The sequence below is a fragment of the Podarcis bocagei genome (genome assembly GCF_964188305.1).
Source record: "Podarcis bocagei genome assembly, chromosome: 6".
Classification (NCBI taxonomy): Eukaryota; Metazoa; Chordata; class Lepidosauria; order Squamata; family Lacertidae; genus Podarcis; species Podarcis bocagei.
This window is the reverse complement of record NC_138130.1, coordinates 83,248,621-83,274,128: the sequence shown is the minus strand read 5'-3', so window position 1 is coordinate 83,274,128 and position 25,508 is coordinate 83,248,621. Positions and strand designations below refer to the sequence as shown.

At 43.4% G+C, this 25,508-nt stretch overlaps 1 protein-coding gene, 2 long non-coding RNA genes and 1 pseudogene across 9 annotated transcripts in view; 3 read left to right on the top strand and 1 right to left on the bottom strand.

Annotated features, from left to right (window-relative positions):
- LOC308589144 overlaps positions 1–25,508 on the top strand; it is a 165,243-nt gene that overhangs the window by 59,751 nt on the left and 79,984 nt on the right. The gene's annotated exons all lie outside the window — the stretch shown is intronic.
- Positions 1–25,508, bottom strand: part of SPATA13 (spermatogenesis associated 13) — a 102,743-nt gene that overhangs the window by 45,409 nt on the left and 31,826 nt on the right. The window lies entirely within an intron of this gene.
- Positions 2,571–4,579, top strand: LOC308589138 (heterogeneous nuclear ribonucleoprotein M pseudogene; annotated as a pseudogene). Its single transcript has one exon. The product of its transcript is annotated as a heterogeneous nuclear ribonucleoprotein M pseudogene (transcript).
- On the top strand, positions 5,157–6,381 carry LOC308589142. Its single transcript, XR_014009089.1, has 2 exons — positions 5,157–5,548; positions 6,274–6,381. It is a non-coding gene; the product is annotated as an uncharacterized lncRNA (long non-coding RNA).

Genomic DNA, 25,508 nt, shown 5'->3' with positions numbered 1-25,508 from the left:
GGGGTCGGGGAACGGTGCTTTGTTTTGTTTTTAAGATACCCTCAGAATCTAGCAACATTAGAAACATTGCAAGATTTTATTTTAAATCATATCGAAAATGAATTTTGCAAAGCTTCTTTAAAAATAATATTTAAAACTCAAGAGTGTTGTGTGGTTCATATTACCCTGCAAAATCGCTAGACCTAAAAAAAAAAAAATCTTTTGAAAAAGCAGCAGCCTAAGGGTGCAATCCTATACCCACTTACCTAAGAGTAAGCATCACTGAAATTAATGGAATTTACTTCTGTGGAGACTTGTATAGGATTGCACTTTGAAAAAATAACCCCCCTGTAAAATCTTGCCCTTATCGCAGTTCCTGCTGAGTCAATTCAAGCTGGTTGTGGCTTAAGAAATAGCCACACTGGAGGAAGAGGAAACTGAAGATATTTTAACATATAAATTACCTGCTGTTAATTGCCCATGTACTGTCAACTGCACAACTGAGAACTTTGTGTTCTCATTTGCAGAAATGTTTTACTTAAAACCTGAAAATTAAATAGCCTGTTCTGAGTTCTAAAATTTCACATGTTCTAATGCAGTGGCTCTCATATCCCCACCCCGACCAACCACTTGATAATCACAAAGGATCTAGCCTATCTAATGGCAGGCAACTGATAGGTTTTTATACCTGTTTTAGCAATTGTCATATTATAGTATTTTCTGCATCACAATCTGAATTCTATGAAATAAAATATAAGAAATAAAAGAACCAATAATGTACAGTTCAAAACCATTATGTGTATTTAATGCAACTGATGTGTTGTGTACAATGACAGATCCACAGACATGCTGCAGGACAACTTGAATGAAGTTCATGGACCACTGGTGGTCCACAGACCACAGTTTGGGAACCCCTGTTCTAAAGGGTAGTCGAGACATTGGTGAATATGCAAAGTTTCTATACATGTACATGGTGGGGAGTCTTGCTCATGCATGTTGAAACTGCCTTCTCATTACACACATTCAGGATAACTTCAGAAACAATATATATTGTATATATATACATATATCATACATACAATCAATTTGTGCAGGCTAGCGCAGTTGGTTAGAGAGTGGTGCTGATAACACCAAGGTTGCAGGTTCAAGGTAAGGGACAGTGGCACAGTCCTGCATTGCAGGGGATTGGACTAGATTATCCTCAGGATCCCTTCTATTCTATGATTTAGGCTCTGTACATGCTATTGGGAACCTGGAATATACTTGGGAATCGGCACTCTGAAACCCTGTCTCTTTCCTCGGTAGTGTTAACTACAGTGCCAGATTACACATGCATTAACATAATCGTTTACTGTACTTTGCTTTCAAACCAGAGATTGAAACCAATTTCAGATCTTGGTTTCAGTCTCTGATTTTAGAAGCAAACTATGGTTAGTGGTAACCATGGTTATAATGGTTCAAATTTAAGTTGAAGCTAACCAGGGGAGGGGACAGGAGAAGCAGAGGAAGGTGTGAGTCTATGAGCACCAGCCATCACCAAACCATGGTTTGACAAGTGGACACAGGTTGCAGGACTGCACATACCCTTCTTCCACCTCTCCCTTCTGGGATGGGAATTTCTGTTAGCCACTGTTTAACTCAGGCTAGGCATTATATTGATAGTGATGACTACCAGTAGGGGTTGAAATTAGGATTCAAATCCTGGTTGCAAAAACCCTAATTTGAACCATGGGGAACTGCTGATCATCTGTGGTTAAGACTGATGGCATTTCCTTAAGCGGGAGACAGGGAAGGAATGTGTGATACCCCTGACAGCTCACAACTGCTTAAGCATGGTTAAGTAATGTCAGGAGGGTTATGCAAGCATTGCACCTAAGCAATGGAGGTACAAGAAACTGAACAATCACTTTTTGTAGGTTGTTCTAAAAAGCTGCAGTTCATTCTTATTATTTGCAACCTGTTCTTTTGTCCCCAACTGAACAATAACATATGTAATTCAATAAACCCTTCTGCAAACACCATAAAGTGTGGGAGAATCAAGTGTAGACATTAAAAAACAGAACAAGTTTGGAGAACAAAATCCCAATTGGTAAAGGGCAAAAGAGCGGATAGTGTGTGTTGATGATGGTCTCTGGTATTTATAGCAACAAAATGAAAGGCATGTTTTAAAATTTTAAATCTCTGATTTAAAGAAGGTTTAATATGCATGTGACAAGGAGTGAAGAGGATTACAAACTGAAGCAGTGTGTGAAATGATTACAGAAAGGTGACGGGAAACAAGTTATATTGAAGGGGGGAATTCTGTCTAAAAGAAGAAAAAATAATTTTAAAAATGCAAATGTGTTTTGATATTAGCAATTCATATTAATCTCTAGCACCGTAAATACTTTATATAGCACTTCTAATTTGCAATGTACTGTTTAGCTTTTATTGTGTTCACCTTTCAAAACCCTGTGCAATAAATCTTTATTATTCCCATTTCACAGCGAGAGACCAGAGTCAGACAGACAGTAATTTACCAAAAGGCTATATATCTGTGGTAGAGCAGAAATATACATAAATCTGCTTGAACGGTTTGCACGGGTGACAGGCTGAGAAGGAGCAGAAAATGGTGGCGGCAGCATTTTTGGAGGGCGGCGCCAAGATGGCGGAGGCCGGGGCCTTGGCCAGAGGAGGGATGGCAGCGGCCAACAGGGCTGGCAACGGCGTCGGGGATGGCGTCCCCAAGAGAAGAGTGAAGGCAAATGGCCAAACCAGAACGAGAAAAGGAAGGAGAAAAGTGCCAAGCGTGGAGGAGGGAGTCGCTTTGAGCCCTATGCCAGCCCTTCAAAAAGATACTGAGCCTTCATTACCAACATCCCCTTTAATGTGAAGTGGCAGTACCTCAAAGATCTAGTCAAAGAGAAAGTTGGTGAGGTAACATATGTGGAGCTCTTAATGGACGCTGAAGGAAAGTCAAGGGGATGTGCTGTTGTCGAGTTCAAGATGGAAGAGAGCATGAAGAAGGCTGTGGAGGTTCTCAACAAGCACAGCCTCAGCGCGCGGCCCTTGAAAGTGAAGGAGGATCCTGATGGAGAGCATGTGAGGAGAGCCATACAGAAGGCCATGGCTGCATCTGGTGGCGGGATGGTGATCAGCCCTGGTCCCGGCGGCCCTGGGATGATCAACATCCCTCCCAGCATCCTCAATAACCCAAATATCCCCAATGAGATCATTCATGCCCTGCAGGCAGGCAGGTTTGGGCATAGAAAGAGTGGGCTCCAAGATGGACAGGATGGGGCTAGTGCTGGGCTGCATGGGCTCCGGCGTTGACCGGATGGCTCCCCTCGGGATAGACCACTTGGCATCCAACATGGACCGCATGGGCTCTGGGATAGACCGCATGGGGACGGGGATGGAGAGGATGGGCATTGACCACATGGGCTCCGCCATGGACTGCGTCAGCACAACCATGGACCGCATGGGCGCCCGAGTGGACTGCATGAGCTCTGGCATAGAAAGGATGGGCCTGGGCATGGACCGCATGGTCCCTGCGGGGATGGGGCCCACAGGGATGGGCCCCGTGATGGACAGGATGCCCGCGGGGCTGGACCGCCTCGGGGCGGCCTCCATCGACAGGATAGGACTGGACCGTATTGCAGCCAGCAACATGGACAGGATGGGTCTCGACCGTATGGGGGCTGCCACAACCAACATGGACAGAATGGGGCCCGCCATGGGGCAGGGCTAGACAGGATGGGGCTCACCATGGGGAGCACCTTCGAGAGAACGATGGAGATGGACAGGGGGAACTTTGCTGCCGGAAGCTTTGCCGGCGCCTCGGGACCTGCCGCCGCCGCCAGTGTAGCCAAGAAGGATTTTTGTGAGAAATCTTCCTTTTGATTTCACGTGGAAAATGCTGAAAGACAAGTTCAATGAGTGTGGCCACGTCATGTATGCAGACATCAAAATGGAGAATGGCAAGTCCAAAGGGTGCGGCCTGGTCCGATTTGAATCCCCGGAAGTTGCCAAAAGAGCCTGCAGTATGATGAACGGGATCCAGCTTCATGGCAGGGAGACAGACGTGTGGATTGACAGAAATGCCTAAGTTTTGTTTTTTGGCACGGGCGTTTTTAAATATGAAGGGAGAGCGCTTGGGGTTTGTACTTTCTTGTTGGGATTTTAAAAAAAAAATTGGATGTGAAGATGGTAAGACAACTCAGTTGCTTTCTGGAGTAATTTTAGTTCCTTTTTAAAAATAAGATCCCCCCCCCCATTTTACTGTCCTGGGTTTTTGTTCTTGAATTGAAACTGTGTTTTAACATGCACAATCTGGTTCTATGTAGTGGCGTCACATTACACTATGTCTTTGGTAAATAAACGCCAGTGGCGGGTGGCTATCAAGTCTTGTTCCCACCCTTTCCCTGGTTAGAGAAACTCTTTGGAAAGACTCTCTGAAGAAAACAGGTAGTGCTGATAACTCTGTATCTGTTTCTCCTATGGGAAATATTCCACCTGGGAACTTCTGTGAATGTCTGAAAAGGTTTTTTTAGGTTTTTTTCTTGGAAAATGTACAACTAGACCATGAGTCAAACCAAAACCACGTCTTGTATGAAGTCGATGTCTGTATTAAAAGTGTTCTCTTGTGGATTACGGGGGGGGGGGGAATCTGCTTGAACTGGCTCAATAATCCCAGTCTTGCACCTTATTCCACTCTGAACAGTAAACTGCCTCCCCTCCCTACAGCTTTCTTACCACTTTTTCATCTTTTCTTCCCTTTGCATATTTGCATTTGCTCTGTGCACTTTCACCTAAGTTTCTTCAATGAACTTCAGTATTAGTCTTCTCTCTTTGGGAGCCCATATGTGACGGAGAAAAAATGGGATACCAAACTGACAGTAGGTATGCTAAGAATCACAACCTCTGGATGAATATAATTGATTTAGGGTTTGATACAGTCCTCAAGCTCCAGACGTTTGCAGAAAAATAGGTTTGGGGTCAGAAAATGCCCACTCGGGGAGAAAACTTCAGGACTTTCCCTCAGCACTTGGTTTCACACCACAGCTGAGAATGTCCAGGCCCACTCCCAACATTCTTGAAACAGGTAACAGAGGCCACTCTCACGTCTCCAAGGAGAATGGAATAAAAACAGCCCCAGCTGGGGAGATTCTTCTGGAGTTGATCTGCCACAAAGCTGATTTATGCCTTCCTCACTTCTGCATTTACTTGCAAGGAAGCTACCTAGCCTGCTGTGAAGATCAACAGCTTGGAGTCTGTCCCATAAAATGAAATGGGATGACACTGAGGGGTTGGGGATGAGAAACAGAATGAAGATGTTTGGATAAGGGAGAAGATGGAAAAGGAGACAGGTGGTGAAGTATACTGAACTGGGCAAAATGGAGTGTGGGAACATGACTGTGGGCAAGAGAATTCCTGTGAAAGTGCCTCCTCACATATGGTTTATTAAAGCAAGCTAGCTTCGTGAACCAGAGTACAAAAAATGTCTCCTTTCAGTAAACCACGGATTTGGAACCCATGGCCCTTCAGATATTGACTCCAGCTCCTTGCATCCACTTTCCCCATCCTTGCAGTAAGCCATAGTTAAGACTAATCACAGTTTGTCTGGGTTTGCACATAAAGCTAAGCAGCAGCTAGTTAAAAACATAAATGAAGGCTTCTGATCTCCTTGTCTATGCTTTTTTTTGCGATTAAAACATTTTTTGCTATGTCCTAATGCAGTCATTAAAAGCAGTTATTTTTCATAACCCCATCTCTTAAAGGGCCACCTGTTCAATTCCGGAGGAATGGGTAAATGTGAAAAATGAGTTAATAATCAGCCTACATGAAATTGCCTGATTGCCCTTTTAATTTGAAAGAAGCATGTAAAAAGAACTTACTAACTCTTTGCTAAAAAACCCCAAATGTTCTCTCAATTAACAACATGCATGAACTCAAGGTTAGAAACTAACTTGTCCCCCAAAACTAATGGTTGAAGTGCAATAGAGATTTCATCCTTTATCAGTACCATCCTTCTTCACATTTGCCGAGAGCTTATTGCACCCTACTCCACTTGGCACAGAGCTGCAATTTAGGTTGGGGAACAAAGGCCCTGTGGAGTGACGCAATCTGAGAAACAGGACCTCTGTGTACCAGGTTACCATTATATTCTGTCAGAGCTGCTCTTACCCACCCACCTTCACCCGTGCAGCTGCATGCAACTTAATGGTGGATTCAGCCTTTCAGTCTGGAAGAAAGCTATTTATACCCTCATTGAGCTTGCTTGTGACACTATTGTTGTTCTCCCATCCTCAACAGGCATTATTCAGGCAGCATGACATGAAGAAACGGTCCATACTACAGAAGAGCAGTTTCTAATAAATAGATCATTGTGTCTCAAATCTAAAGAAAACTTCCTGTTTCTAATTAAGCAGACTGCAACTCTACCTTTCTTTTTTTTTTTGTCTCAACTTATGACTTCATGCTTAAAAAACAGGGAAGAGAAACCATGCATGTAAAAGAAGAAAAGAAACAGATAAATGGAAGTGGTCAAGTTTCTTCAAATTTTAATCTCACAGATTGGTTTTCCATAACCGGGTTTTAAAAGCAATTATGGCTAATAGGTTTCATGCTAAACAAAAAGCATTTTCAGGTTATGGGGAATCATGTTACAGATGGAAAGAGATGGAAAGAACAATAGTAACTGGCTCTTTCTGATTTTCATGGAGTTTTGGTCTAATCTAGCAAAGTTATATTTCTAATTATTTGTTTTAGTTTTAAACTTGTCCTATCCCAGGAGACTGGAAACCATGTTCCAAGTGAAGGAAGAGGGGGCATATAAGGCAGGTTCCTATCTTGAACGCCCACAGCCTTCTATTCTAAGTGTTCCTCCTTACCAGTCTTTGCCAACCTGGCGCTCTCCAGATGTTTGGGACTTCACAAATATTTTTGTAGTTCAAAACATCTGGGGGCACCAGACTGGCAAAAGTTGCACTATATACAATGTATCTGTGGAATCATTTGTAAACTCCCCACATTTTGAAGGTAGAGCTGTGGGTTAAATCACAGAGCCTAGGACTTGTCGATCAGAAAGTCGGTGGTTCGAATCCTCGTGACGGGGTGAGCTCCCGTTGCTCACTCCCTGCTCCTGCCAACCTAGCAGTTCGAAAGCATGTCAAAGTGCAAGTAGATAAATAGGTACCGCTCTGGCGGGAAGGTAAACGGTGTTTCTGTGGACTGCTCTGGTTCGCCAGAAGCTTAGTCATGCTGGCCAAATGACCTGGAAGCTGTACGCCGGCTCCCTCGGCCAATAAAGCGAGATGAGCGCCGCAACCCCAGAGTCGGTCACGACTGGACCTAATGGTCAGGGATCCCTTTAATTTACCTATCTTTTGTCCAGCAAACACATCTCTTAGGTTGTATACACACTATATACAATCAGCATGGTCTGGTTGGTCATTATGAGAACAGGATGATGGACTAGATAAGCCACTGGCCTGATCCAGTAGGCTATTCCTATGTTCTTACCTTTACACCACATTTGAAACATATTCATTCCCTCAGTGAATTCTGGGCACTTTAGTTTAGCCCTCCAGAGGTACAAGTCCCAGAAACCTTTAGCAAACTACAGCACATCGTTCTTTGAGGGAAAGAATGTTTAAAATGTGCTTTAAAGGAATAGCATGTATGTAGCCTTAATGAGCCATTCTTATGCTTAACTAACAAATTATTCTCTAACTCAGCCTTTCCCAACCTGACATCCTCCAGGTGCTGTTGCACGACACCTCACATCATCCCTGACCTTTAGTCATAATGGTTGGAGCTGATGAGAGTTGCAGTCTGAAAGGCTGCTCAAAATTGCATACAATGTGTGCTTGCTGAAAGATTTGCAGTTTCTTTTCTTGCAATATTGCAGCAAGAGGAGAACATTACAGCAACACAAGCATTTTGCAACATCATAACTGCTCTTGTTGCATGATGCAAGAAAAATACCCCAATGAATTTGGCAAGAAGCTGGTTACCTTAGCTGCCTCTGCGGTTGCTATGTTGAAAGGCTCTGGACAATTAGATGTGTACGAAAAGACACAGCAAAAGTTAAATCCCACCAAAATCAAGTGCTTAACTGTGCACTTTGAGTTCCATTTACAGATGCAGGGATATTTTCAACTGGGTTTATATTTCATCTATTTTCCTTGACCTGAGCTTTGTCACTGGATGGGGCAGCCCCTGCAGGCGGGGTAGCTCTAGTCATGCATAGTAGCTCCTACCATGTCCATCATCTCTCCCTCTAAGCCTCTTCGGCTTAGGCAAAGGTAACAGGAAATGTAAGAGCTTCACACTGCTTGTTGCCCAGTATCTCCATCTGTTGTGAAACAGTTTTCATAGTGCAATCCTGGGCATGTGCTACTCAGAGGTAAGTCCCACAAGTTCAATGAGACTTACTTCCTGGTCAGTGAGCATGGGACTGCAACCTAACAGAGAGATGGACAAGCTGTCCCTACATCAGGATCATGCGCAGTCCCCTCAGCATGGAATATGAAAAATAACTTTTCTTGCTCAAGATGGAAATGCAGAGGAACAGGAAGTGTGACACAGTCACATTAGAGTGTGACAAAGAGACCGTTTCCTGTTCCCTTTGCCCCATTTTAACATTCAACGCCATTCACAACAAGGAAGACTTGAAAATTTCAACCAGTAGTTTCTCTCCTCTGTTATGGAAGTTTCCAACCTTTCAAGTTTCAATGAGTCTTTCCTACCTTGACTTGTCTGTTGAGAAACCCCTTCATGAGGACAGTGGTGCAACGGGATAATGTTACACTCTTCCAGTCTTTCCCAACCTTGGGTCCCCATAAGTTGATTCACGACAACTCCCATGAGTCCCAGCCAGATGACCCCAATGGTCAGGGATGATGGGAATTGTAGTCCAACATCATCTGGGGACCTAAGGTTGGGAAAGACTACTCTAGTCTTAAAGTATTACCAGAATACACACACTGGATTTAATGGTCTTGGGGGCAGCACTTTAGATGGTAATTAATATGTGTTACTTCACGTAATATGGTTTTACAGGGGGAGGGATCTTCAGATAGTAATGTGTGTGACTTAAAAATAAGGTAAGCCAGCACTCTTGCTCATTCTATGGACTTGGGGTGGTATTCAATTACGTTTTGCTCAGAGCAGAGCCAATGAAAATAATGAACTTAGTCATGCTCATTAATTTCAGTGGGTCTACGCTAAGTAAAACTTAGTTGAATACCACCCCAAGTCTGTAGAATGAGCAAGAGTGCTGGCTTGCCTTATTTTTAAGTCATACAAATTACTATCTAAAAATCCCTCTCCCTGTAAAACCATATTAAGTGAAGTAACACAAGATACCTGTCCCAAAGACCTATCCTGCTGGTATTACTATCTTGGACAGGGATAGCCAACACAGAGCCCTAAATAGGTCATTGCACTACAACACCCTAACCCCAGTTAGTATGGGTTATGGGCAGAGACTATGGAAGGCCCAGAACAGGCCTGTTTGACCTCACCATACCTATGTACATATTGAGCTTGCACCGTACGTGAATCTACATATCAGGGAAGATAAATCTCCAGCAAGCTTGTCCACCACTCCTTCTCACTGAGGAATCTCTCATGAGCTTCCAAGGAACCTGGTGTTTCCCAGAACAGTGCTGGAAAACCATTATTCTATTCTATGTTCATTAACTTTTTTTTTAAAAGACTAAAATCTCTTTTGTACAATGATCTGAAATGGTTTAAATGTCAATCTCATTAAAACTCTCTTTGATGTCCCAGTGACTAATTCAGCACATATTTCTCAAGCATTCAACGTTGTGAGATTAATCCCACACTTGCATTTTTTTAAAGGCTTCTCTGCTTAGCTTCTCTAGCTTTGCAGATGCTCCATCTCACACCTCCGATTTCTCACAGACTCTACATGGCCAGCCATTGGGCCATGGCTTTGCCAATGTTACGTTGCCATAGTAGAGTTGCAACCTTATGCACTCCAAGCAGCAAAGAAGAAAGACAATGCCAATGTGAAGAAGAAACAATGCAGCAATACTGCCCACCAATCCACACTACTACTAGTGACTCTACCATTGTCCACCACTCATGACATTGCCCTCTACTCACACCAAGCAGGGAAGGCAGAAATACCTATGTAACACCTAGGTGGCACCATGGTTAGGTATGACACTTGGTGTCAACAGAACCCATTCTGTATTTCCTCCCATACACATGGGATGCCCTCAGGAGGAAAGAATAAGGGCTCACCCTACCACAAGACTCCTGTGTCCTAGGCATTAGGAGAAAAGCAACCACAGGTTCCAGAGCTGTCCTCTGATGGGGGTTCAAATTCCTTGGTATCCCTTGGGATATCCCTTTAAATGCAGGGATGCAGAATCTTAGACTCAGGGGCAGATGTGCCTCTGCACACCTCTCTATCAGGCCCTCAAGAGTCTCCCCAGGCCCCACCCCTTACCTTCAGGCCCCACCCCTGCTCTGTGTCCTCCTTGATTGTTTTTGCCTGACTGGTATATGTTGTTGAACTCTGGTGCTGCCTCTAGCTTGTCTGGATTTATTTATTTTATACTCCACCCTTCTCTCAGTGCAGGGCAGCTCACAGCATAAATTAAGGCAGATACAAACACCACACACACACACACACACACACACACACACACACAGTATAAATATTAAAACAAATGGTAACCCTATTATAAACAGCACTGAAAACACATTAAAGCATTTAGAAGTGCATGCGCGCACACACAAAGTACAACACCCTCAGAAGACCCTGCTGCAACAGCCAGCTGGTGGCCAAACATATTTGTCTGCTGGCAAAAGGAAAGCAGAGAGGTGGAAGGGAGTTCCACAATCTGGGAGCAGCCACCGAAAAGGACCTCTCAGATGGAGAGAGGTATATGTATAGGCAACGCTGTGTAGAAAGATAAGCATCACCTACATTGCACCACTCATTTTTACACCTGGCCCCACCCTCCACTACCATGTGGCCCTGTGGACATTTCTGCAACAGAATGTAACCCTTGGGCTGAAAAACATGTACCACCCCTGCTTTGGTCAGGAAAATAGCTAGGACCAGAGGAAGGAGTGCCAATTTATTCACAATGATGTCCCTGCAACATCAAGAATGCAGAGAGGGAGCCCATGGCAGGTCAGTACCCGAGGTGAAATGCCCCACTGGGCGCAAACTCCATAAGGAGACTCCCCCGCCAGGAAGTGGTGGGGAGATCTATTCCCAATCCCCCCTCCCCTCCTACCTGCCAGTGGAGCTTTGTATGGGCTCCTCCATTCAGGAGAAGCTGGTGCAAATCTCCATCACACTGCTGGGTGGGTGGGAGATCTCCCGCCTAGTGGCAAAGCTGAGTGGCAGAGTGCCTGCCCTCTCACTGACTCGGCAGAAGGAGAGGCATTCTGCATAGCTTTGTCACCAGTCCCTCTCTGCCCCCAAAGGCTGGGGGAATCAGCAGTAACTCTGGGCAGCCAAACAGGATGCCACCGCTCCGGGAGAGTGACATCTGAAGCAGACACCTCACCCAACCTCACGGGTGGGCTAGCTCTGAGAATGTGTACAGATGCTTTTTGTAACACTTCACACAATAAGTATATGTTGCTGTCTATGTTTAGGGAACAACCATTTAGCCAGGGGGAGTGGGAGAGCCACTTGGACAGGGAAGAGTACACATTACAAAAGCAAGCTCACGGAAGGAAACACATCCAGCCACTTAGCAATGCAGTAGAACAGAGCAATGCAGTGTAAAAGGAGAGGTGTGGATCTGATTCCCGCACAGTCAGTCAGCCTAGAAGGGCTGTGATGATGGAAAGCCCAGTGCCCTCCTCCTCCTATTGCGAGTTTCCCACAGTGAAGACGCTGGACAGCCATCAACAGGACAAAAACACAGTGGACACTGGCACAAGCTTTTATTGAACAGTTTCAGTGTTGAAGGGAGTACTGACAGCATCCTAGCAACGTGGGGTTGCTACTGGCTATAGGACTCCTGCCACTCTGTGTGACACGACGGGCAGTAGAGCAACAAGTGCAGCTCAGTGCATCTGCATCAAGGGTGCTACTGCCCCTGCTGCATTTCTGTCTGTCATGTGCTTCTGAGAGGCACAGGAGCCCAGGGATATTTAAAAGGCAGCAACCCCACGTAGGAACACAGGTTTCCCACTGGTTGCTGCTGCTGGAGGCCTGGTGTTCTGCACTGGTAGCGGTAAGAAACATCCTTTCCCCTGTGCATGTTCAGTGGCTACTTGGTGGCCTGTGGAGAGACAAGACAGACAGACATGGGCGTAGGAACGAATAACGAATAGCTATTGCAACAGATGAGTGAGTGGGTGCTCATTTGGCAAATGCATCTTCAAGAAGGAGTGTGATATCTCTGTGCTCTTCTGCTCCACATTCCCCAGCCCCCATTCTCCTATTGGCACCCCCACCACCACAGCTATCAGTGGGCTGCATGGATTGCTAGTCCTGCTGAAAGCAGACTCACTGAAATTAATGGGCATGACTCACTTAGTTCCATTAATTTCAACGGGTCTACAGAGTAGGACTTCACTGGCTACACCTCAGATTTTGGAAATTCAGCCTGCTGGAGGAGACAATATAGCAACTGAGCCAATACTCACCCATGCAATATAATGAGCTGTACTGGTACCCCCTTCTCCAGTGACAGCTTTTTCTGCTCCATGTGCCCTGGCTCTGATCCTGTAAGGAAGAAAGAGTCGTGAGTGATTGGCCAACAATTCCATTAAGAAGAAGGGAGTGCATGGTGTTCACTAGCAATGTGTTCCCCACAACCCACCCTAACACATGTAAGTTGTATTCCCTGGGTTGTGGCTAGCAGCCCCCTCTCCCATGTCCCCACAGCACTTACATGCCTTGCGTCCCTTTGAGCAAGAAAGGCTTGTTAAACCAGTGCAGTTTCCCCACATTGCAAGGCAAAGGGTATGGGAGGAGACACTCTGATACATGTCTGAGTGCTCGCCATACTTTAAAGCGAGGAGAGGGAGATGGAAGAAGTTCAGGAAACGGGCAAGACCCTCTTGCTTACCTGTATGGAGCAGCCGGTTCTTGCAGTCACTGTTGCAGCAGAATTGCAATTCCATAGGGTATCTGCATCGTGTCCCGCAGCAGTACACCTGCAAGGGTCCTGAGATGTGACAAATATTATCCATCTGCCCCTCCTATATTTGTTGTTGGCCATGGCTGTTTGCACAATTAGCAAAGTGTTCCTTTCTTGCAGAGTACTCCCTTCCGCTGGAGTTCTCCATCCAAAGAATTCCTCCTTGTGTGCTTTCATAACTGCAGTTCTGCAGACATGGGGCTTTCTGCTGCGCAGAGTGATACAGCCTCATGACACACAAGCTGATCTGCGATCTGTTGCTGGGAATTATATGTAAACTCCCGGTGCTGTATTTGGCTCCTGAGATGGTTGGAATATTATCCTTTATTGACTGTGATGCAAAAACAGTATGGGTGGGAGTCACCTAACCAGGCCCATCAGCAGGAGCTTTGATGTGCACAGGTGCTATGCATGAATGTGTGCATGTGAGCACACCCACCGACCCATTCTCTGCATTGGCAGTAAAAGGCATTTAGCTATGTTTTAATAGGCACAACTGGCACAGTAACCTTTGTTAGGACCTTAATAGCAAGTACTTGTAAAACCTGTTTTCAGATAGAAAGGAAAGCCTGATTCATCTCCTTCTAAACGTACAGGTGCTCCCACCCCACCTTTTCAGCTCTATGTGCCACAGGAGTGCCTTACACACGGTGGATCCGACGTTTGCTCCAAGGAAATGAGCCAGAGCCATTGAGAAGCAATGCTTGGCAGATTGTGCCTCTTGTCAGATCTGGGTAACTTTTCATAGCACAGACGAGGCTTGTATAAAAAGGCTTTCATTATAAAATAGTGGGAAAAATCTTTTTCACAGACCGTATTGGAAGCATTGCTGCTTTTCCCACGAAAGAGTAGAAGCCCGGCAAATAGGAGAGTAAAAAGTGGACCATTGTAACAAGCGGCCCCAGACGACAGAGACATTATTCCAGAAGCATCAAACCAAGAAAAATATGCTTAATATGTTCAAAAGCCCTTTGCAATTTAGGGGATTTGGTATTACAATTGAGTAGTCAGTCCAGGTGGCAGATCAACCCTTCCAATCTCTTATATTGCAGCTCAACAAGTCACACTAAATAGTCGCCTCAGCAGTCTATATTCATAATGCTCCGACGTTTGGAATTATGAATGCTACTGAGGAACAGTATGTCTGTCTTCCTAATAAATTTATGCTTTGGGAAATAATTACATTTCAGCACCATGCTGTAGTCTTTCCAAATGCATGCTGTACCAAAATCTAAAGGTAAATGGAACTTAGAAAAAGTTTTACATACCCTCCAGTATATAACACTGTGTTAATTTGCTCTTGGGGTTGTCAGGGAACTAGCATATAGTTTTACTAATTCCCAGATGCGGGTAGTTGCAGCTTTCTTTGCTTGGATGCAGGTGGTTTTAGCTTTCTGGGTTGCAAACTGGTAATCCTAAAAACAAGTTTCCCCCTGTAAAATGTTGCAACATTAAGTAGCATGGGATAAATAGAGCAACACTGATAATGCCACACAGAGTAGTCACTCACATTAGGACTAGTAGTATGTCACAAGTAATTTTTTTAATGACTTTGCATGATATTCATTCCCTACGACGCACAATAAGGATGAAGGGCAGTATATAAATTTAATAAATAATAAAGATAATAATAGGCAATTTAGCAGCTGGGTTTTTATTCCGCTATGACAGATTCATGCAGAGAAAAGTCCAACCGGCTACAAAGTGAACTCCTATTCACATGGAGGAAGCCTAAAAGGCCCTTAACTGTTAATAACTCATTCTCGAATTGCCCCCCTTAAAAATCAAATTGCCCCCCTGTGGGGTGTGTACCCAATGTTGCCATACAACCACATTTACAATTCATGCTTTATTCATTTAGATGCTAAAATGAGATATGAATGTATTGTCAATGCAACCCATCTATTTACACAAAACATAAACATTAATATTTAACAATATACAGGGCAAAAGAAAATTAATATTTTACAGTAAGTTGGTTTCCATTAGCTACTGCCATCCCAAATAGATTATTGGCTAATAGGGAAAAGTTGCTTCCCACATACTCATGTATGGAAACTAGTGTTTGCTCTAATCTTACAGTAAAAAGATTGTGGCAAGCCTTTCTTTGTTACTAAGAGCCTCCACTGTTTATACAAACTTCCATCTATATCCTTGACTTCTTTTAAGCTGCAGCTCAGCAAATCTAACTTCATATGGATAAAAAGGACTAGTTGCTAGACTAGCCAACTGAAGCTTTAGCCACCCTTTAATTTTCTCTCATTTCCAGCTCCCATCCCTACCCCTGCCACACTGAACGCACCTTTTCAATAAAAATCCATCATTTGACATAGCTCATTCCACACTGTACTCTATTTTCATATTTTGTAAGTGGGTCCTACAAACATAACTGTGCATAATTTTGCATTCCTACAACTGGTAAGTCTTGATTCATTTATTTTATCACACTCATTTATTTTATCACATTTGTATGCCACCAATCTACTGAGATCATGGAGATAAACCAAGCATTATCTATTTTACGCTTGTAAAAATCCAGTGCAACGTTAAGTGAAAACATTATCTAAATACCTAAACTCACCCGCCACATCCACCTGCCTCACCGTCACCTAAATACTATTCTCTACCCCTGGTTTACATGAAGGAGGTTTACAAAATTGGTGCACAGTGTGGAGAAAGTGGATTGAAAGAGGATTTTCTCCCTCTTGCATAGCTCTGATATTGCTGCAACACCAAGCAGCAAAACAATCTTCTTCTAGAGGAGCTTCAGAATAGAAGGAGCACATTAACACCCCAGTGCCACTTCTGGACCGATTGAAGTACCGTATTTTTCGCTCCATAGGACGCTCCTGACCAAAAGACGCACCAAGTTTTTAGAGCAGGAAAACAAGAAAAAAAATCTGACTCAAATTTTGTACTAAACTATTTAAAACAGCAAAGTGTGTGGCTCCTGTCCACTTTGCTGCTTTAAAGCGAGCCACGGTATATAATGAAGAGAATGGAAAAAGGACAGACATTCCATTAGAATGTTGCTGTTTTCATCATCACTGGGAAGTCAGTATTGGCAACAGTCACAAAAACTAAAATTTGAGCATTTTACTGTTATTAATCAAGAATATTAATAGTCAGGGAGAGAAACCAGGGCTGTGCAAATGAGAAGTGCTTGGAGTATGGAGGAACAGCAAAAAGATGATGATGATGATAATAATAATAATAATAATAATAATTTATTATTTATACCCCGCCCATCTGGCTGGGCCTTCCCAGCCACTCTGGGCGGCTTCCAAAAGAATATTAAAATACTGTGAAGCTAAAGATCAAATGATTGTGCTCCAGTTCCTAAATCTCTGAAGTTTTCTCAAAACAGGCATGGTTGTTTTGAAAGGAAGATTCAAAATGGAGTGACTGAGTAAAGAACAGAGGAGGAAAAGAGGGCAGATAAATAGCTTCCGTTCAATACCAAGAGAACACAATGTTTTTGGTTTAGTATAGGTGGACTGTACTTGTAAGAATTTGTATAATGAATTATAGAGTTGGAGTGGAATATCAGAGCCTCTTTTCAGCAGTAAAGATTAGCTACTAGGAACATGGTCCACACACACACAGGATGTCTGGTTATAGCTGTGCAGTTTAAACTGTTCCTGAGCCAGATACCTGCTCAGTTTTAGCTGAAATTACTATTACTGGTTTGTGGAGATGCTTTGTATGTATTTATGTCTATTTCCCCAAAACTGCTACTTGAAGAAATCCCCAAACTTACTATTTTTAAACTTCAAATGGAGCTCAGAATCCAGTTAGGCAATCCTTTGCAGTTGAATTAGGAGGCACTGAGAGACAGTAATTTGCTGCTCCCCACCCCCACCCTCCACCCCAGGAGCACACAGCCTTCCCTCTGCTTGCAAACCTTGCAAACCTTATCCCGACTTCAGGGGAAAGCAAAGGCTGTAGGCAGAGCAGTGTAGCTCCCCACCCCCACCCCCAAAAAGCACCCCAGCAGCACACAATCTTCCCTCTGCTTGCAAACCTTGCAAACCTTGTCGGGACTTCAGGGGAAAGCAAAGGCTGTAGGCAGAGCAGTGTGGCTCCTCCCCCCACCCCCAAAGAGCAGCCCAGGAGCACACAGCCTTCCCTCTGCTTGCAAACCTTGCAAACCTTGTCGGGACTTCAGGGGAAAGCAAAGGCTGCCGGCAGAGCCACGTGGCTCCTCCCCCCACCCCCAAAGAGCAGCCCGGGAGCGCACAGCCTTCCCGCTGCTTGCAAACCTTGTCGGGACTTCAGGGGAAAGCAGAGGTTGCCGGCAGAGTACCGTGGCTCCTCCCCCCACCCCCAAAGAGCAGCCCGGGAGCACAGGACAACAGCGATTTGGCTCCAGGTAACACACATTCGCTCCATAAGACGCACAGACTTTTTCCCTTACTTTTTAGGAGGGGAAAAGTGCGTCCTATGGAGCGAAAAATACGGTAAGTGGGGTGGTTGCAATTCACTTTACTGCTTTGTTATCCTGCAAGTGAAACAGTGAATCTGTTTTTTAAGAACTATTTCGTAATGCTGACCTTTTAAACATTCCAGTCTCCAACTCTCAAATGTGGAATAAGGGAGCAAATTCTGGCAGTACCCAAGTTCCCTTGACTTACGTTGGGCACAAAACTGAGAGCACTTTGTGTGGTAATTGTGCTTGTTTCCTGCAGCAAATATCCAAACATCATGGGGAAATATATGCACCTGTTAAAATACTCATGGCCAGACATCAGCGACCCTAAAGCAAGAAAGAAATTCAAGCATTTGAGGCAGTTGGGAAACCTTTTTCAGCTCAAGGACCACACTCCCTTTTGGAGGCCAGATTCCAGCAGTGGGTGGGGCTAGGGGCAAAAGTGGATGGAGCAGTGAATATAATATTTACCTTTGAGCAGTAGGCTAGTTCACACACACACACACACACACACACACACACACACACACCTCTCTATCCTCCATGCAGACAAGCAACAGTCATCTTCATCAGAGCTCAAGGACATATTCCAACCAGGCAAAAGCACTCACAGGGGATGTGACACAAGGCCGGAGAGCGGTGTGGCATGGGAAGAGTCACTAGGGACAGACAGAGAAGGCTAGAGGACCACATTTGGGCCACTAAACTGAGGTCCTCTTCCCCTTATTTAAGGACGGTCATTCACACTCTACATGTGCATTGTAAGAAATACCACACTGGCATTTATCCCTCTAGCAGATACTACCACTGCATGAAATAACAGTTGATTTGCTTTGTGTGTTTTTTTCAAGGCATGAAGTTATTATCATGGTGATTACTGTGAAAATTTTAAAAGATGTCAGTTTAGCAGACATTGGACAAGCTTATCTAGTACAGTGTACCTCGGGTTACAGATGCTTCAGGTTACAGACACTTTAGGTTACAGACTCCGCTAATCCAGAAATAGTACCTCGAGTTAAGAACTTTGTTTCAGGATGAGAACAGAAATTGCGCGGTGGCGGTGCGAGGCCCCATTAGCTAAAGTGGTGCTTCAGGTTAAGAACAGTTTCAGGTTAAGAACGGACCTCCAGAACGAATTAAGTTCTTAACCCGAGGTACCACTGTAATGAGTGAACTTGCATTAAACCAGTCCTCAGTTCAATCCACACATACACTTTTTCACAACACTAAAGGAAATGAATTTGGGGGGCTGCTACTGCCATTTTTCCTCCTTAGAATTGGTTGTGAGCTCTTAAGAGCTACCAACTGGGCATCATTTAGCAGAAACTCTCCCCATCACTGCATACCCATGCTGGGGGAAAGGTTCATCAGTAGGAATTATCATGCGGCTGTCAAAAGGCAAAAGAGCCTTCTCCGTACCAGGTGAGCAATTATATATTGCACATGATATTGTTAGATCACGTACATGCACTCACACACATGTGTGGAGAATCACAGGCTCAGAGTCAAATGTGGCCCTCCAGGGCTTTCTGTCTGGCCCCTGGGACTCTTCTCAGGTCACACTGCTTTCCAGGCCAAACCCCCTCTCCCCATGCTGCAGTGGCCCAGCACTACATCCTCCTTGGGTTCTTTTGCCAGCTGGAATATGTCCTTGCACTGTGATTCTGCCTCTTGCTTGGCTGGCTGGAGGACAGAGAGATGCGTGTGGGAAGTGACAGTGTATGCAGGAACCTCTGACTTTTGCACAACACAACCAGAGCATCTAGGAAGCTGAAACTTGGCATCTATGAAGCCGTTCCGCACACATAGCCCAAGAGTCGCCTATTGCCAGGAAAGCCTGAAAGGAAGACATCTGCAAGCCTCTCCCTAGAAACAGGGGCAAGAATGGTAACTCCAAAGCACGCCCCCCCCCCACCCGAAAGCAGAACTTTGGCACATGCATAGCTAAAAAACAAAACAAAACAAACCACAAACCCCACACTGCTAGAAAAAGTAAAAAAGAAAGAAATTAAAACAGAATGACTGAGAAGAAAATAGTAAAGCTCTGAAAGTCATTAAGTTATGCTCTACATAACATTTTTTTAAATCTTCAAGGCAGCAGTGGAGTGAAAGTCTACTGGTTTCCTCAGGATATGGAAGTATCTCACAGCTGCAAAATGAACCCTTCTCCACTGGGAGCACAAATTTTGTTTTGTTTGGCTTCTGATCATTAAATGCTCGCCGTTGCCTGGCTATTTGCTGGCTGAAACTTACAAGGTGATGAGGACACAGGAGTCGAGAGCCTGTCATTTCTAGCAGTAGCCCTGCGTAGATGTGAAACCTGAGTTAATGCGTAACACATTAGTGCAAACCGGTGTATTAGATCACCAAGTTAAATATATACTTACAAAATCACAACATCCAAAACAAACAAAGGCGAAGCCCAGCATAATTTAGGATTCTATTTCATAAATTATTATTTTTATGCTAGTATCACATACAAGAAGACAGAACACATTGTTGTACACATTAAATTAAATCCACAGGAAAGGAGGGGGTGAGCCAACCAATTCATTTAATTAAAGGGATTTGTTGCCTCCAGATGCCTAGTTAAATATTATGCAAGTTGTGAGTGGCTCAGGCAGGGATGGGATTATATACTAATTATGAAGAGCTACATAGAGAATATAAGAAGCTGCCTTCTAGACTACTTGTCCACCTAGCCCAGTAAAGCCTACTCAGACTGGGAATGGCTTTCTAGGATCTTAGGCAGAAAAGTATTTCCCACAACTTGCTACGTATCCTTTTATCTGGAAATACTAGAGATTGAACCTTTGACCTTCTCCACTTGCGCTCTGGCATTGTCGCTGTAGGAGTGTGAATGAGCTGGTAAAATTGCTTAGTTGGAGAGGTATTACAAGAGATCCTAGCCGGGTCCATTTTCAGTCAACCCTTCCAAAAGAACTCCACAGACACCTGAGAATTAAGGCCACCCAACTACTAGACCAGTTTGAATGGGCCAACCAGTCTCTTAAGTGATGATGGGGAACAGTAGTACCCAAACAAACTGAGGAGACATTGCCTTGCCTCTTGCTACCTTTTCTCCTGGTTGTGTGACAAATCACCCTAGCGACGATTCTAACTGGGGAGAATGTTTTAGCATGAGACCACTAGAGATTTTCTTGCTGTGGCTTTGATGGGTTGTTTTCTATCTACAGTTGGAACAAAGTACTAAGTCTACCATTAACAGACCAAGGAGCCAGAATACCAAAGGCCAACTCTGATGTCAAAGTGGTTGGTTTTCTCTACAAAGAGTTGACTTCTCTCTGGGACAAGCGGATTAAGGAGGTGAAACGATGCAATATATTTCCTAAAGCAGATGGGAATCGGTTCCACAAACTCATTAATTCGATGAAGAAATAAATATAGAAGTTTAACTTCTTAAGTGGACAAGTAGCCTTTGTTAGGATTTCATTAGATAATGAAATGGCATCAAGATAACACTCCAAGCATTGATTAAATACTAACATTTACTGAATCCAGGAATTTAGGGTGTCTAGCATCCACAAACTCATGACACTATGTTCTACTTCCACTTCTGAATATCAGTTCCTGAAAACCGCAGGACAGGAAAGTGCTGTTATGCTCAGATGCTGAATTAGATGGGGCCTGACCCAGCAGACTCTTCTTGTGTGGTAACTGCATCTTTCATCCTGACAAACAAGTCTTCTTTGAGGGCAATGATTTTATATGGTCTTTTTATTTCAACAAGACAACTGTCCTACAGTTTCAGTTCCCAATATTAGAACACTTCCTTCCTAACAGAATCACAGACTTTGGTTTTCTTGGGTACATGATAATATGGTTTATGGAATGGTAGCATGGCTAGGGAATGGTAAATGCAGTTCATTTTTATAGGTTTGGACCTGTTACGGCTCATGGTTTTGACAATCCTTGTTCTCCAATATTCCAACACTTATTTGCTCCTCTCTACCTGGCTTGTAACTGCTCACATGTGCTATTTTCATTTTTCCTAGATACATCTGATTATGTGCAATGTGCTGCTCTCCCATTTTTAATAACATCCTTTATCTTCTCATCTTAACAGCTGTGGGATTTAACTGCTGAGACAGATGAAAGATAAACACTTGGGGGATGCTGCAGAAATATTTAGGCAAGGCAGCAAAGTACTGCCCCTCCAAGGACTTTAAAAGAAGGCTAAAATCCTAATTGGAATAGCTTTAACTATGAAACCCTCTACTCCTCAAATTTACTGGGAAAATTTTTTAATTAAGGCAACAACTTGCAATAACAACAAATGTTCTTGTCACTTATTCTGTATGACAACAAGCAGTTGTGGAGAGCTAAGCCTAGCCTTCCTTTTTATAAACAGAGTAGTCTAGCGGTATCTGATAGCACTACTTAGATGACTGAGTGAGGAAGGCAAGACTTTGGCCCACTGTTGTGGAGCCTTGTCTTAACAAAAGGCTCTCTATCTATTACATGCAACCAAGAGACCAATTTGAGGCTCTCTGTGGAAAAAGTAGTGTCTGATAACAGCCTACAAAAAGAATATTTCTTCTCAGAAGTACCTGCAAACACATTACAGACAATCCTCTTTGGGAGCTAGCCCAGGTTGGGGTGTGTCCAAAAGAGTCTTAGACACTGGTTTGAACAAAAAAGGTTTGTCTGGTTTTAAAAGACATACATTTAAAGCACAGACATCCTGCAAAGAACATGGGAACTCTAGTTTACTTTTCAAAGCTACAATTCCCAGCACCTTTAGCAAACTACAGCTCCCACAATTCTTGGAGGAGGGGGAATAATGTGCTTTAAATGTATGGTGTGTAAGTAGTCTGGTGCAGTGCTGTTTTACTAGTATGGTTTTAATAGATTTTTTATATGTATGTAGTTTTAATTCTATCAATGCTTAATTGTTTTTTAATGAATTTTTTCTAGGTTTTTAGCAGTTCTTATTTTCATCTGTAAGCCACCTTGAGTCCCATTTGAGAAAAAGGTGGATAATAATAATAATAATAGCAGCCCAATACTAAACACTGAAGGGGAAGTATTGTAGTTACATTCACATTTATGCTTAACTTTAATCATAAACTATTTAAGAGTACTTGTCACAACAAATGAGCAAAGTTCAGTAGATGTTACAAACGTTTGTATGTCTGTACGCTTAAGAAGTAAAAAATATTCCTTCTTTGCTGTGTGCAAACATTTTGGGGGACTTAAGAGTTTTCTCACAAAGCTACAACAGTAGCCTCAGGAATAAGATCTGAAATTTTTCTCAATAGAGATCAGTTCACAACACTGCACACTGCTGTCAAACATAGTATTCTATTAGTAAGGTTGGCACCCTCTTATAACCCTTCATTCGTTTTCACCTTAAAATCCATAGAAAGGTTCCCCCTTTCATTAACGCCACCATTATTCTGGAAGCTAGAATGTGGCTGAATGGAAAGAACTAATGCTCCAAGATATTGGGTTTCTCACTGGTAGCCCTTGGCCCTCTGAGGCCAATTTAACTAATAGCCTAATAATTATTTACTCAAGTAAGCATTGACCACCTTATGTCATGGTGCTTCTAAACAGCAAGAAAGTAAGCACTCTTTCTATGCACTCTCTTTTCTATGCTGGGAAAGATGACCAGTTGCTTTTTCTATCACAGCATGGAGTAGGCTTGCAGATTCTGCAGAACTCAATTACACAGAGACAGAGGACAGATGACAGACACCCTCCTAGACTTTGGTGGGGAACACATGTCACCCATCCACCAGGTGCTGCTGGACTCAAACTCCCACCATCCATGACTATTTGCCATGTTGGCTGGGACTGATGCAAGCTGGAGTCCAGGAATACCTGAAGGGTCATAAGTTCCCCATCCCTGACCCAGACTACTCTTCGATCTCACTCCTGTATGTGAAATTTGCTGTTACTGCCTGCCTGCCAGGTCATCCAAGGCCACTTCTCAGGCAGTTTTGTGTCTGATGGGTCACTACTACCATTCTCTGCTGGCAGCTGAAGCACAAGACACCAGTTTCTGCAGTTTCTTGACAGGTCTCTGCAAATAAAAGGCAATCTGTGCATGCTCAGAGGCACTTTTGTCTTTTTGAAAGCTTGTTTATCTATTGCAAAGACATTTTACACATGCTCTGAGGCATTCCATCTTAGATGCCAATATTTTTGTAAACAAAAGGTGGCTATCCCACACAGGTGACAAGTTTCCAGAAGTCAGGATGACTCTTTTGTCAATAGTATGTGGTGTTGGGAGAAGAAGGGGCTCACAAATCATATCTGGCATGCTTCTAGAAAGGACTGGATTCTGGAGTTTTCTGAGAGACCATGATTAACATTGCTGTTCGTTACTTCTCTAATAAATTAGTGAGCGCTTCAAATACCTGAACAATATCGATGTAGTTTCCTATATCCTATATAAGTTTTAGTAAGCTCTAGAAACCTGTGGGGCTAAACTGAAAATGGAAGATACCTGCTGCAGAATTTGGGTCATCATATACAATGCAAAACTCCACTTATGCAAAACTGCAGAAAATCTGTTTATGCATCAGTTCCAGGAAAATTATGCTTACCTTGAGGTCACATTGCAAGATTTGCAGAAGCTATTGTTTTTCCTCCCTAGTCAAAACAGAACTTTCAAGGCAATACTGTGCTCTCATCAAGCGAGGCATGTAATACTTGGTAATGATGCACGTATTTTCCTCCCTAAACTGGCACTGCTTGCCAGCAAGAACAACTTCGTGCAGATAAGGTGGCACTTTTTGTATTGCACAGACCATCTGTTCCAATCTGCCTTTCATTAACACTCATACTCACTTGTAAGCGGCATATCATTCAGTGATAGACAATCTTTCTTAACTACAATGGAACTCATTAAGGGAGCTCTGGCTAATGCAAACACCTTTCGGGAAGTATACATGTGCAGAAGAGTAGTATTTTTGTACATTAAGCAGTGTCAAACCTCTGCATGTTCCTAACACAAACCTATATTTTCATCTTTTAGTATTTAAAAATAAAGCTGTCAATCAAAGAAAGATCATTTACTTGTTCAAGCATCTCGCCTTTTAGGCTACAGTTCTATTTTTCGCACAAACTTTTATGGGAGTAAGCTCCATTTCATCACAGTGCTGCGTCAACATGCATAGGTTTGTACCGTTAATCAAGGTTTGAAGCCCTAATTTAAAGACATTCACACTTTAAAAGTCCTCACTTGGACACAATTCAATGACTACTAGCCATGATGGTTATGTTTTACCTTTTTCGAGAAAAGTACTAAGTTGCATAAATATTGTTGGGGGGGGGGAATATAAAATATTTTCAGAGGATAACATTGTTTTAAACTATATATCAACTATACAGGGTTTGACCACAGTTCAATGTAGATAGACTCTCTGTGCCCTTACTTCTGCTAAAAGACTGATATTAATTCACTTGAAAGATAATACCATGGTCCCCTTCAATCAATGAATAGAAGACATAATGACTCTGGCAACATACAACAGATTGCTTTTAGACACAGATGGTGTATGGATAAATATAATTATATTTGGAATCTATTTATAAAAAGTATAATGTCTTGTTAATACTTTTACATTTAATGGAAAACTGTTGATTACTTATATACCCATATACTCTATTTTTTCACAATTTCAGTTCTTTGTTTCTTCTTGTGTAACAGAGACTTGGTTGGATGAAGCAGATGGGCCTGTCCTTGCCGCTGCTTGTCCACCAGGTTTCTCTTACGCACAGCAACCCAGGTCACGTGGGCGGGGAGGGGGGGTTGCAGTGATTTTTAGGAAGTCATTAGTTTGCACCAGGCGTCCTATTGGGAAGACCCAGTTTTCTGAGTGCATGTTCTGGAAGTTGGGCAATAGGGGCAGTACAGGATTCCTTTTGGTGTACCGACCTCCCCGCTGCACCAAGGATTCCCTGCCCGAGCTGCTTCAGGTCGTGGCGGATGTTCTCCT